Raw genomic sequence first — 14,320 nt, 5'->3', positions numbered from 1 at the left:
CGGGGATCGGGAGTTGCTGGCCATGAAAGCGGCTGTTGAGGAGTGGCGTCACTGGCTGGAAGGAGCCGTGCATCCGTTTGTCATACTAACGGACCACAAGAACCTCGAATACCTCCGCACCGCCAAGAGATTGAACCCCCGTCAGGCCCGATGGTCCCTTTTCTTCTCACGCTTCAACTTCACCGTGACTTATCGACCCGGCTCAAGAAACACCAAAGCGGATGCCCTTTCGCGTCAGTTTGAAGGTGAGCAAGAACACAAAGATCCAGAAACCATAATTCCATCTTCTCTTGTTATCGCACCTGTACAGTGGGACGTTATGACTGAACTGGAACAGGCCAACGCAGAGATCGAGGTCCCTCGAGAATGTCCTCCGGAGAGAACATTTGTACCACCGGCTCTGCGCCCTCGGATACTGGAGATGGTTCACAACTCCCCAGCAGTCGGTCACCCAGGCATCACCGCTACTATACAAGTCATACAGAACCGCTTCTGGTGGCCTTCCCTATCGAAAGACACTACTCAGTTTGTCAAAGCCTGCTCGATCTGTAACCGTCATAAGTCCTCTCATCAGCTCCCAGCCGGTCTGCTGCATCCTCTACCCGTGCCCCAGCGTCCTTGGTCCCACATCGCAGTCGACTTTATAACTGATCTCCCTGTTTCCAACGGCTACACCACCATACTCACAGTAGTGGATCGCTTCTCCAAGGCATGTCGTCTGATCCCATTACCCAAACTACCCACCGCTATGCAGACTGCCGAACACCTCTGCCAGTGGGTGTTTCGTATATATGGATTACCCGAGGACATTGTGTCAGACCGAGGTTCGCAATTCACATCTCGCCTGTGGTCCGCTTTCTGCCAAGCACTAAACATCAATGTCAGTCTCACATCCGGGTACCATCCACAGTCCAACGGGCAGACCGAACGTCTTAACCAAGAACTCACCCGCTTCCTCAGATCATACTGCAACGGCAATCAAGACGACTGGTCCCGGTACCTCCTATGGGCTGAATACGCCCAGAACTCTCTCCGTAAACCAGCAACCGGCTTAACCCCGTTCCAATGTGTCCTGGGCTTCCAACCGCCCCTGTTCCCTTGGTCTGGTGAACCCACCGACGTACCAGCTGTCAACGACTGGCTCAACCGTAGCGAAGCCACCTGGGATAGAGCGCACACACACCTGCAACACGCTGTTCGCCGTCAGAAGGAACAAGCTGACCGCCACCGTCGCCTCGGACCCCTTTACCGCCCTGGTCAGTGGGTATGGCTATCCACAAGAGATATGCGCCTGCGACTCCCATGTAAGAAGTTAAGTCCAAGGTACGTTGGCCCTTTTCAAATCACGCACCAGATAACACCAGTCTCATTCCGTTTGGCATTACCTAACCATTATCGTATTTCTCCCACTTTCCATATGTCCCTGCTCAAACCCGCCGATGGCCCCCACGAGGAGGGGGAGGAGAGGTCCAGTGACGAGGGCCCCCCACCCGTCTTGGTCGACGGTGAGGAGATCTATCAGGTCCGAGAATTGTTGGATTCAAGACGTCGCGGTCGCACACTCCAGTACCTAGTTGACTGGGAGGGGTTTGGTCCGGAAGAACGCTCCTGGGTCAATTCGGATGATATCCTAGACCCCAGCCTGGTGGCAGAGTTCCACACGAACCATCCGGATAAGCCAGCCCCTCGTCCTCGAGGAAGACCGCGACGTCGCCAGCATCCTCGCGCCAGGAGGCGCTCGCAGGGGGGGGGCTCTGTCACGGAGACGAACTCCGTGATTCCCTCCTCTGGCCATCGGAGGGAACCATCACCCGAATATTAGCACACACACTCACCCACACTACATTTCCCATAAGCCCGTACCTTGGACTGATTACACCTGCAGCTGAATCACATTACCCAGACTATAAAGGACTGCCATATCCACCTGTCAGACGCAAAGTCTTGTTTTGCCGTGGTGAACAATTCCGAGCGTTATTTCCTGTTTGATTACTTGTTGCTGTCTGCCTGTATACCCGTCTACGATCCATTGCCGCCTACCTCTGACGTCTGCCTGTTTTCCCGTTTCTGTGAGTGTTATCTGCCAGCCCTGACTTACTGCCTGTCTGACCACGATTCTGCCTGTTCCTTACATACCAAATTGGTCTACATCAAAATTGGTGTTTGACGAATCATTAGACACATTGTTGGTCAGAGGAGAATTAAAAAATTGGTCTACATCAAAATTGGTGTTTGACGAATCATTAGACACATTGTTGGTCAGAGGAGAATTAAAAAATTGGTCTACATCAAAATCTGTTTCTTCTTCTTGATTTACCACCGCTGATTGTACAGTGTTTAGCAAATCTACCAAAACTTGTGTACTAGATTTAGGTCTATCCATATTTTCGACTGTTTGAATTAAATAACGCATAGTTTCTGTTGTGCTTTGCTGATGATGTGAATCATTATCACATCTAAATCTCACTGCTGGACTTTGTTCACTATCATCTGACTCCAGACAACGTTTTGTGGCCATTTTTAACACAAATTATTTAAAATCCACAACCAACTAGCACAAACACACTAAATAATCAACAATAAGCTGGAAAGTGTCAAAACACCAGAACACAAAATAATCCTACAAATGAAACCCTAAAACTACATCGTAAGCATAATACATAAAATATAGCTCAAAATCATAACATAAACATAGCGAACATTTGTAAATCCACATTTGTATTAAATCAATCAGGACTTACCAAAGCGAGGTATAAACTTCTCAACCATTTGCTTCATCAACTCCACAGTTAATTCCTGATCAGTTCTTAAGAGCTGTTGTATAGAACCGTGACGTCTTAGTAACGCAATAACTTCTTTCAAACCAGCTCTTTGTCCCTGGAGCTCGGTAGTCACAGTCCGGTTAAAGAGTTCATACTCTTGTCTATCCCTTCGTCTGTGGTCTGACGCAATGTTCTGATTTTTTACCAGCAATTCAACGGATGATTTTAAACTTTTCACTTGTTGACGTAATATCTCATTTTCTGCTCTTCTCTTCTGATGTAATAGTTCATTCTCTTCTCTAAAAGCAGGAAATTGTCCCGACATCACATCCTTACTCTGGCATACACAGGATTGCCCCTCATTCTTGAAGGCCTCTTGGTTGGAAGGTAGTGCATCCGAATCCGAATCCGGTTCTGAACCAGACACATGAGCGACGTTCTCCGAACCACTCTTTACTGTTTGAGACTCAATTGGTAAAGCCTCTGAAAAGTCAGAAATGCTCCATGCATGCAGCATCTCATCATCCCAATTATCTGCATTATCCACGCTTGGGACCCCATTTTCCGGGAACGATTCTGTGGAAAAATAATTTGTATAAGTGTATCGGGATTAATCTAATAACATGAAAAGGAAAAAACATTACCATATATATATATTTTTTTCTGTATATACATACCCCATGATTGTCTTTGACGTTTTTGCTCAGGGGTGTTGGGTATCACACATATTTCATCTGATTCTTCAGAACTATGTACTACTGATCCTGACCCAGGCTCTTTCCTTTTAATACCATGCGTGGTGATATCATCAGCAAATGCAGTGGGTGGTGGTATGGCTCTAACAGCATCCCTTATATGTCCTGGGGGGAATGAAATTCTGTATGAGTGATTTTTTTCCGATTTTTAACATATGCATCCCTGCAATATATATATATATATATATATATATATATATATATATATATATATATATATATATATATATATATATATATATTATCCACCAATGCATTGACCCACATACCGATCGGATCAGATATTCCAGTATCCTCAGTTGAAGTGTGAATTTGGGCCTTTACTTTCAAATGCTTCCCAACCTTCGTTTCAGAACCGTTGTTTCCAACACTGTTCACAATACTTCTCAAGGATGCTAAAAAAAAAAAAAAAAAAAAAATTCATATTAGTTCATGTTTTTAACATGATAAAAACGTTATAACAAACAATAAAAGATGAGCTAAAACTTACCAAGCGGAGATTGTTGTTGATTTTGGCTCACATCAGCCCCAGAAACCTGAGGGCCCCGCACTATTGGGCAGGGGAAAATACTTTAAAATCACAATTATAACACACTCCATATACGTTTTTAATATTTATAGAGTTGAAAATTGACATCATAACATCATACCCACACCGTTCAAAGCTAGAAGCTGATCCACAGCCTTGTCATAATGGGAGTTCTGTACGCAGAACGTCATATCACCTAGTGAACAACATATTGATGCCATGAACTACATAAACAATTTATTTATGCATTTTATTTAATTATTTTATTTATGATTAAAACACCAAATCAGAAAAATAGGCCTACCGTTTGAAGGAGGATCCATTTTCAGAAATATGTCCTTAGGGTGAAAATGGAATACTGGAAACCCTTTTGATGACTTTAGAAAATCTAAAGTAAAACCAAGTAAAATCGTAGCAAATGCTCTATGTGTTAGCCACACAGAAAAACCAGCCTACTAGCCTCCAATGGTCTTTATAGGTAACACAATCAGTGGTGTGAAAACTGGGGGTGTTACGTCTCGGTAGACCCCACCTCCTTACAAACCCCTGAGGAAAAGGATTGAACACCGGAATATTTAAAGAATAAAACTATGTCGGCTTTTCAAAATAAAAAATAAGATAAAAAACAAAACAACAACAAAAAAACAATGCATAGCTTCATCCGTCTATAAAAAGATGCATTACAATTTTTAATAATTATAAAACCCTGTACATCTTTTATTTACCTAGAAAGTTTACTGTTTTTGTTCAAAGGATGAGATTTAACAAAAATCTTTAAAATAACACATCCAATTTGTCTATTGTATTTAGGGAAGCTTATAAAAAGTTATTTTATAGCAAAGGATATTTTTGTATAGATATAAGTATACATCAGTAGACCTTGCGTCTGCAACTTTCATGTTAACAAACATTAAAAACACATTCTAACAGACATACTGGCTGCATCACAGCAGGTAATTGATAAGAGAAACTAGGCTTCTGATGCTCATCCCTGCTGAGGTCTCAATCTAAAAAATGCAAACATGAAAATGCAGACATCTTGCTTCCTCAGCATGATTTAAGATAAGAGAGAGCCCCGTACTGCTTCTCTACAGACTCAATATTTTAGATGAAACAACACTTCATTCTCACTCCAAGGTGTGAAATTTGCTTGGGTGACTTTCAACCCACAATCAAAGGAAAAACATGGTCACCACCAGCTCCCAACAGACTGAAAGGAGCCAGATACCCGGGTTTCACCAAAATGTCATAAAAATGCCAAATCTGGGCTGAGATACAACCTCCATAAATTTACCCATTTATCTAACTATAAATCCAACTCACCCTATATCTCATTGACACTCGTGACCTACCAATCAGGGGACAACAGGCATAAATTCAGCCATAAAAAACAACCATTGACAACCACTGACCTGCCAATCAAGGCTCACAGCCCTCATAAAACATATTTGACATCCACTGTCCAGCCAGCTTGACTGACAACACACAGAAATATGGTCATAAATTAAACCATAAATTAGGGTAATAAATCATTATTCTGGCACAGTGTATATGATACTCTACTAATGAGGACCTTATAGGCCTCTGAAGTCGATTAATGTGACATTTCTCTAAAATGCTGCAGTAAAATGGTTCCATATGAGGTATGCATATTGTATGGAACATCCCCTTTAGAAACGAACTGTATAGGGAACCCAAAAACGGAATCCAACGGCCTGGGCGAAGGTTAACGCATGTATGTCTTATCAGTGCCCCTGTGAAGTTCACTTAATTTCACTTGTTTAATCTGACTCCGATTTCAAATGATTATTAGTCTTAGGTTGTGTTTCCAATAAGAAATTAATCATTGGTTATGTATTAACTTAGATATTTGATTATTCTGGGTATCCTTTCAATTATTCGTTAATCAAGGACCCAATGCCACACAGAGGTACTCTTCCCGGCTTTTGCGGTAAACTCACAAGCATAAACTTGCCAGTCTGATCTTCGTCAGAGGGTGTAATAAGTTAGCTAAACCTTTAGTCAGTTGCCTACTGCTTACTCGAACAAAAGTGTATTTTAATTTAGCCACTTCCATACACCTTACTAAATCAGTAGTAAACTGAAATCAAAAGGTCTTTAGATGAAGTGCCTACTGCTCCTTCATTAATGCGTCTTCAGTTTGTTCTATCCTGGACACAGATTTACGGTAACATTAGCCTCCCATAATTTACTGCTAATAATGATATCAGGAGAATCCAGAGTAAATCAAATATAACCTTTTATGGTAACACTTTATAAAAACTGCACGCTACGAATCATTAGTTAAGCATTAGTAAATGATTAATTCATCACTTATAAAGCATTAAAAGACATTAGTAAGCCATTTTATAAATACAGATATAAATGCTTTATTTTTGATTTATAAGCATATCTATAATGAGTTTAATAATTGTATTTATACTTTATTAATAACCAATTTATCATTTCTAAATTAAGTATAACATTATTTACAAACCAGTTATTCAGAAGTTGTCAGTGATTCATAACATAATAATTAAGTGTAAGTAAATGATTAATAAACTATTTAAACATTCATTTATACATCTTATTATTTAGACATAATAATAGTTACTTAGTATGTTAATAAATGCTTTATTAACACATATTCCTATTGCAATTCATGATTAATTCAGATAATAATAAAATATTTAAAAGTGTTTAGTTAACAATTTTTGTGAGCTCATCTAAAGTGAGGACTTTTTATGCTTTGTAAAGCTTTTATAAATGAGATTTAAAGGTTCAGTGATCTTCTGCAGTGCTGTTCTCTCATGTTTTAAAGTTAGTACTGAGGTAGTTTTGACACTAGGAATATGTGTTAATAAAGCATTTATTAACACACTGAGTAACTAATACTATATGTCTGAATATTGAGATGCATAAATGTACATTTAAATATTTTATTAATCATTTACTTACACTTCACAAATGATCTTATGAACCACTGACAATTCCTAAATAACTGGTTTGTGAATAATGTAATACATCATTTAGAAATAATAAATTGATCATTAATAAAGTATGAAAATACAATCAATAAACTCATTATAGATATGCTTATAAATCAAGAACAAAGCATTTATAGTTGTATAATGTTGTATAATGTCTATTAATGCTTTATAAATGATGAATTGACTATTTACTAGTGCTTAACTAATGCTTAACTTATGCTTAATTGTGTGAGATTATAAAGTGTTACCCATTTTATTTGTCAGGTAAAAGTGTATCATGCCAGTTACACAAATAACCAATTAGAAGCCAATTCAGAAATCAGAAATCAGAAATAATAACATCAGTTGCTCAAAAGTTGACTCTAAGAGTAACAATTGCATATACACAAAGTGGTGGATTAGTGTTTTTAAGACACGCACCCATCACTGTATGGGGTTTCTGGCTACAGAAGATCCCACATGACTGCTTTGCACTTTACCTTATATACACAGACCAGAACAAAATGGTTGTAATTTTTTACTACACCAACACCTGTTTTAGGGTGAGAGGAGTGGGTTTTCACAACACCACTCAAAAAGAGGACTAAATTCTCCTTAGTTTTCAACCTTCTTCATAATACCAGTGACTGCTGTGAATTTGAGACCATTTTACCAACCGCACTGAGACATTTAAAATGATACCAAACATGAAAGGAAAAAAACAATAGATATACCAGATACATTATACATCTTGGAGAACTTTCAGTAACTTGTGTCAGGGGGAAAGGAAGGAGGGCTTGTGTATGTGTGTGTTTCCTGTAGACGTGTGAGGACAGTTTAGGGCAAGGCGTTGTCCTATGCTATTTTTCTGAGTTTTATTGCTTTATTGCAGGGTGCTTGATCTCAGTTTTTGTCTAAAACTGAAAATCAAGTCTTACAGAACCAATAGTTTTTTTCTAAATATTAGAAATGAGGTTTTTATAGGTGGGTGGATGACATGACGTACAGTTCTACCTGTCCATAATGTCATTTACTAAAGAAAACGGGTATTTTTTAAAAATTTATATCCTTATGTTGTTCCTCTAACAAGATATTATTACAGCATACCATAGCTTTAGTTGGTGTATGAAGACCAATACTTCAAATTTTGATCTAAACATTAAAATTATCATATGGTGTGACTGTCCGGGCTATGTGTGACTTTACTAATATGACAATATATCTCTGCAAAGTATAAATAATTGATAGATTTACAGTTTAAGTAACAGAATTGGGCATTTTTAATGAACACAGAAAGTGTTGATGTCTGTGCATGATTTTTAAGCAAGTTCTGGCCAAATACATTTTGTCCGTAAAATGGGAATCATATGGTGTGACATTAAAATCTATATTTTGAACGGGCAATAATTTGGACAACATTATGAAGAAGAGGTCCACACTCAACCAGGACGTTGCATTGTCATCTCTAAGGTGGTTTGGAAGGTCACACAATATTGTTGAAAAGTCTTTATTTTGTTATTTTTGTCACAAAAAAAGTATTCTCGTCGCTTCATAACATTAAGGTTGATCCACTGTAGTCACATAAACTGTTTTAAATATGTTTTGAGTACCTTTCTGGATCTTGAGAGGTTTGGTGACATTGTTGGCAATGCAGGCCTCACTGAGCCATCGGATTTCATCAAAAATATCTTAATTTGTGTTCTGAAGATGAATGAAGGTCTTACAGGTGTGGAATAGCATGAGGGTGAGTAATTAATGAAATTATTTTCATTTTTGGGTGAACTAACCCTTTAATGTGTTGCTTTTCAAATACTTAATTTAAACGTTTCACCATGTTTGCCATACTTTGCATATTAAACGATGCAATTTGTCTGTGTCAGGCAGAAATGTAAAGTAAAGAGAGGACACAAAAGTACAGGGAAAGACTCAATTCAATTCTTTTTTCTTTTTCTGTATATTTTATGCTTCTCTCCACATCTCTATCATTTTCTCATCTCTTGAAGGAGGAAGGGAGTGCCTTGAGTTTTCCTCTTTGTTTCTTCTCTTTATACCTTTTCAGCTTCCACTGATGTTTAAAGATCCCATGTGAGTCTGTTATTATCCCATGGGTATCCGTTTTTACTAATACTATAATAGTCTATGAATTTTCAATCTAAAACATTCGGCTAATTGTAAATTGATATTTTTTACTGTTTAACAATTATAACACTGTCCTCTAATTTTAAAATGTTCATGTTGAAGTTTCTTGACATGAGATGGAGTTTGATTTACTCATATTTCATAAATAAAATCTTAAAAGTTTTAAAATGATGATAGTAAGTTTCATGATTCTTAGTCCTATTAATGTTAATTGAATTAATTGAATGATGAATGCATATAAAATACACTTTTTTTCAGTTCATCATATAGTGTGACACTATATCATTTGGTGTGACAATCAGAATTGTGACAATAAAATTACATTTTTTGTTATAAATCATAAAAAAGTCAATGGAGCAAAAGAGAAATAGTATCAACAAGAGTCACAGGCATATTGTAAGATTTATAACAGGGTTTGTCAGAATTAATCTAAAATATCTGGAAAGGCTGAAGAGGTATGTCTTTCTTTGCATGATGATTTAAAAAATAATACAAAATATATTGGATCTGCACCAAAAAAAAATTAAATCTGAAGATAGTAATGATAAAGGTTTATGGTGAAGTTAGTTACATAGGGAGAGTATATCTCATTTTCATTTTATATAGAATAACTTTTATGTCACACCATTTGACAATTTTAGGCACAAATGCAACAAATTGGTGAATAAATCCAATTTCCAATGCAAAATCTAAAAAAACACAACTATTTTTGGAAATTCAAGAGTCAGTACAACACAACTCTATTTTTTATGCCTAATATTTGAAATTAAAAAAAAAAAAAAAAAAAATGTTTTTTAAGGCTTATATGTCAACCACCCAGGTGTATAAAATAGAACAATAACAAATAATAGATGTGAGGTATGCATACGTCCCTATAAAAGAAGACTATTGTTTTTTCCTATATATTTGAAAGTAGGTGTTTAAAGGACTCTGAAGTCAAATAATATGGCATATTTCCAAAATGCTGCAGTAAAAACAGTTTCATTTGAGGTATGCATGCTGTATGGGATGCCCCCTATAGAAACAAACCTTTGTTTTTTTCTACTTATTTTAAATGAGGTGTTTATAGGCCTTTCAAGTCGAATAATGTGGTAAATCTCCAAAATGCTGCAGTAAAATGTACTCATATGAGGTATACATACTCTATAGGATGTCCCCTATAGAAATGTACCTTTCTTTTTTTCTACTTATTTGAAATGAAGTGTTTATAGGCCTCCAAAGTCAGATAATGTGGCATACCTCCAAAATGCTGCAGTAAAATGTACTCATATGAGGTATACATACTCTATAGGATGTCCCCTATAGAAATGTACCTTTCTTTTTTTCTACTTATTTGAAATTAGGTCTTTATAGGCCTCCAAAGTCATATAATGTGGCATATCTCCAAAATGCTGCAGTAAAATGTACTCATATGAGGTATGCATACTCTATGGGACGCCCCCTATAGAAACTGACCATTAGTTTTTTCTACTTATTTGAAATGAGGTGTTTATAGACATTTTAAGTCAAATAATGTGGTAAATCTCCAAAATACTGCAGTAAAATGTACTCATAAGAGGTATGCATACTCTATGGGAAGTCCCCTATAGAAACAGACCATTCGTTTTTTCTACTTCTTTAAAATGAGGTGTTTATAGGCCTCTGAAGTCAAATAATGTGGCATATCTTCAAAATGCTGCCGTAAAATGTACTCATATGAGGTATGCATACTCTATTTGACGTCCCCTATAGAAAAGTACCTTTCTTTTTTTCTACTTATTTGAAATGAGGTGTTTATAGGCCTTTGAAGTCGAATAATGTGGCATATCTCCAAAATGCTGCAGTAAAATGTACTCATATGAGGTATGCATACTCTATTTGACGTCCGCTATAGAAACGTACCTTTCTTTTTTTCTACTTATTTGAAATGAGGAGTTTATAGGCCTTTGAAGTCAAATAATGTGGCATATCTCCGAAATGCTGCAGTAAAATGTACTCATATGGGGTATGCATACTCTGTGGGACGTCCCCTATAGAAACAGACCATTTTTGTTTTCTATTTATTTGAAATGAGGTGTTTATAGGCTTTGAAGTCGAATAATGTGGCATATCCCCAAAATGCTGCAGTAAAATGTACTCATATGAGGTATGCATACTCTATGGGACGTCCCCTATAGAAACAAACCATTAGTTTTTTCTACTTATTTGAAATGAGGTGTTTATAGGCCTTTGAAGTAGAATAATGTGGCATATCTCCAAAATGCAACAGTAAAATGTACTCATATGGGGTATGCATACTCTATGGGACGTCCCCTATAGAAACAGTTAATTGTTTTTTCTACTTATTTGAAATGAGGTGTTTATAGGCCTTTGAAGTCGAATAATGTGGCATATCTCCGAAATGCTGCAGTAAACTGTACTTAAATGAGGTATGCATACTCTATGGGATGTTTCCTATAGAAACAGACCATTAGTTTTTCTACTTATTTGAAATGAGGTCTTTAAAGGCCTCCAAAGTCATATAATGTGGCATATCTCCAAAATGCTGCAGTAAAATGTACTCATATGAGGTATGCATACTGTATATGATGTCTCCTATAGAAACAGACCATTAGTTTTTCTACTTATTTGAAATGAGGTCTTTATAGACCTGTGAAGTCAAATTATGTGAAATATGTCCAACATTTTACAGTAAAATTGACTCCTATGAGGTATGCATACTCTATGGGACACCCCCTATAGAAACTGACCATTATGTTTTTCTACTTATTTGAAATGAAGTCTTTATAGGCCTCTGAAGTCAAATAATGTGGCATACCTCCAAAATGCTGCAGTAAAATGTACTCATATGAGGTATGCATACTTTATGGGACGTCCCCTATAGAAGCAAACCATTAGTTTTTTCTACTTATTTGAAATGAGGTGTTTATAGGCCTTTGAAGTTGAATAATGTGGCATATCTACAAAATGCTGCAGTAAAATGTACTGATATGGGGTATGCATACTCTATGGGATGTCCCCTATAGAAACAAACCATTAGTTTTTTCTACTTATTTGAAATGAGGTGTTTATAGGCCTTTGAAGTCGAATAATGTGGCATATCTCCGAAATGCTGCAGTAAAATGTACTCATATGAGGTATGCATACTCTATGGGATGTCCCCTATAGAAACAAACCATTAGTTTTTTCTACTTATTTGAAATGAAGTGTTTATAGGCCTTTGAAGTCAAATAATGTAGCATATCTCCGAAATGCTGCAGTAAAATGTACTCATAGGAGGTGTGTAAACTCTATGGGTTGTTTCCTATAGAAACAGACCATTAGTTTTTCTACTTATTTGAAATGAGGTCTTTAAAGGCCTCCAAAGTCATATAATGTTGCATATCTCCAAAATGCTGCAGTAAAATGTACTCATATGAGGTATGCATACTGTATATGATGTCTCCTATAGAAACAGACCATTAGTTTTTCTACTTATTTGAAATGAGGTGTTTATAGACATTTGAAGTCAAATAATTTGGTAAATCTCCGAAATGCTGCAGTAAAATGTACTCATATGAGGTATGCATACTGTATATGATGTCTCCTATAGAAACAGACCATTTGTTTTTTCTACTTATTTGAAATGAGGTGTTTATAGGTCTCCAAAGTCAAATAATGTGGCATATCTCCAAAATGCTGGAGTAAAATGTACTCATATGAAGTATGCATACTCTATGGGACGTCCCCTATAGAAGCAAACCATTAGTTTTTTCTTCTTATTTGAAATTGGGTGTTTATAGCCCTTTGAAGTTGAATAATGTGGCATATCTACAAAATGCTGCAGTAAAATGTACTGATATGGGGTATGCATACTCTATGGGATGTCCCCTATAGAAACAACCCATTAGTTTTTTCTACTTATTTGAAATGAGGTGTTTATAGGCCTTTGAAGTCAAATAATGTGGCATATCTCCGAAATGCTGCAGTAAAAATGATAAATATGAGGTATGCATACTCTATGGGACGCCCCCTATAGAAACAGACCATTTGTATTTTCTACTTAGTATTGGTATTTTTCTAGGCCTAATCAGACAGTAATCCTTATGCAGTAAGACAGTAACAGAATTTAATTCAAGAGTAATTGTCATATACAGTATATATATATATATATATATATATATATATATATATATATATATATATATATATATATGAAAATAACAACAGAGAGATAGAAAGAAATATTAGAAAGAAAGACTTTATAAAGAAAAAAGAAATAGATATATTAGAAAAAAGAAAGATATAGTAAGAGAAAGAAACATTAGAAAGAAAGAGATGGATATATAATCGAAAGAAAAAAGATAGATATATTAGAAAAAGAAAGAAAGAAAGAAAGAAAGAAAGAGATGTTTTATATATTAGACTGAATAAAGATAGATAGATAGATAGATAGATAGATAGATAGATAGATAGATAGACAGATAGACAGATAGATAGATAGATAGATAGATAGATAGATAGATAGATAGATAGATAGATAGATAGATATGGGCAACTCAAGCGCTCTGAAATCGCGTTCTCTCTCTGCTGTTCCTTAAATTACCGTATTTATAGTAATAGGCGCACACACTTTTTTTTTTTGGCGGCTGGCTTGACCGTGTATTTTCAAACTGCGGCTGGCTTGACCGCAGTCTCTTGTAAGCCCATGTAAGGTTCTTTAATATGTAAACTCATAAATTCAGTTCACTAAGTTGACTGAGAGGACATAGTAAACAATTAGAAAAAGACACCACAGTCGCTCAAAAGGATGCTACCATTTGAAGATAAAAACATTACTATTAATTTATTACAATTAAATACATTCACACGACGCCAAATACATATTAATATTATTTAACAATGGAAGTACTTTTTTTTTTACAGTTTTAAGTGACTTCTTTAAAATAGCAAGTTCGTTACAGAAAACATTATTCAGAAGAGATTTATTCGAAATTTATGAATAAATAATTTGCCATTCAGAATCATAAAGTTTACAAACTGTCAATACTTTTGACTTAATGCTCGTAAAAACAAATTATATCCTTTACAGTCAGTGTTATATTTAAATTAGTTATCGCATATTTTTTTTCTCCAAAATGTCTTTAAAAGTTGGCAGTCACTTTCCAGCAGTTGCAGCGTTGATAGGTGGCCTGACCGTGACGAGTT

General features: G+C 36.3%; 1 long non-coding RNA gene across 1 annotated transcript; it reads right to left on the bottom strand.

The window, feature by feature from the left end:
* Positions 1–2,787: 2,787 nt before the first annotated feature.
* Positions 2,788–3,834, bottom strand: LOC137026608 (uncharacterized). The gene is made up of 3 exons (XR_010895892.1): positions 3,787–3,834; positions 3,440–3,622; positions 2,788–3,338 (listed from the first exon to the last, which is right to left on the bottom strand). It is a non-coding gene; the product is annotated as an uncharacterized lncRNA (long non-coding RNA).
* Between the last annotated feature and the right edge of the window lie 10,486 nt (positions 3,835–14,320).

Source organism: Chanodichthys erythropterus, chromosome 9, assembly GCF_024489055.1.
Source record: "Chanodichthys erythropterus isolate Z2021 chromosome 9, ASM2448905v1, whole genome shotgun sequence".
Taxonomy (NCBI): Eukaryota; Metazoa; Chordata; class Actinopteri; order Cypriniformes; family Xenocyprididae; genus Chanodichthys; species Chanodichthys erythropterus.
This window is presented reverse-complemented; position numbering and strand designations above follow the sequence as displayed.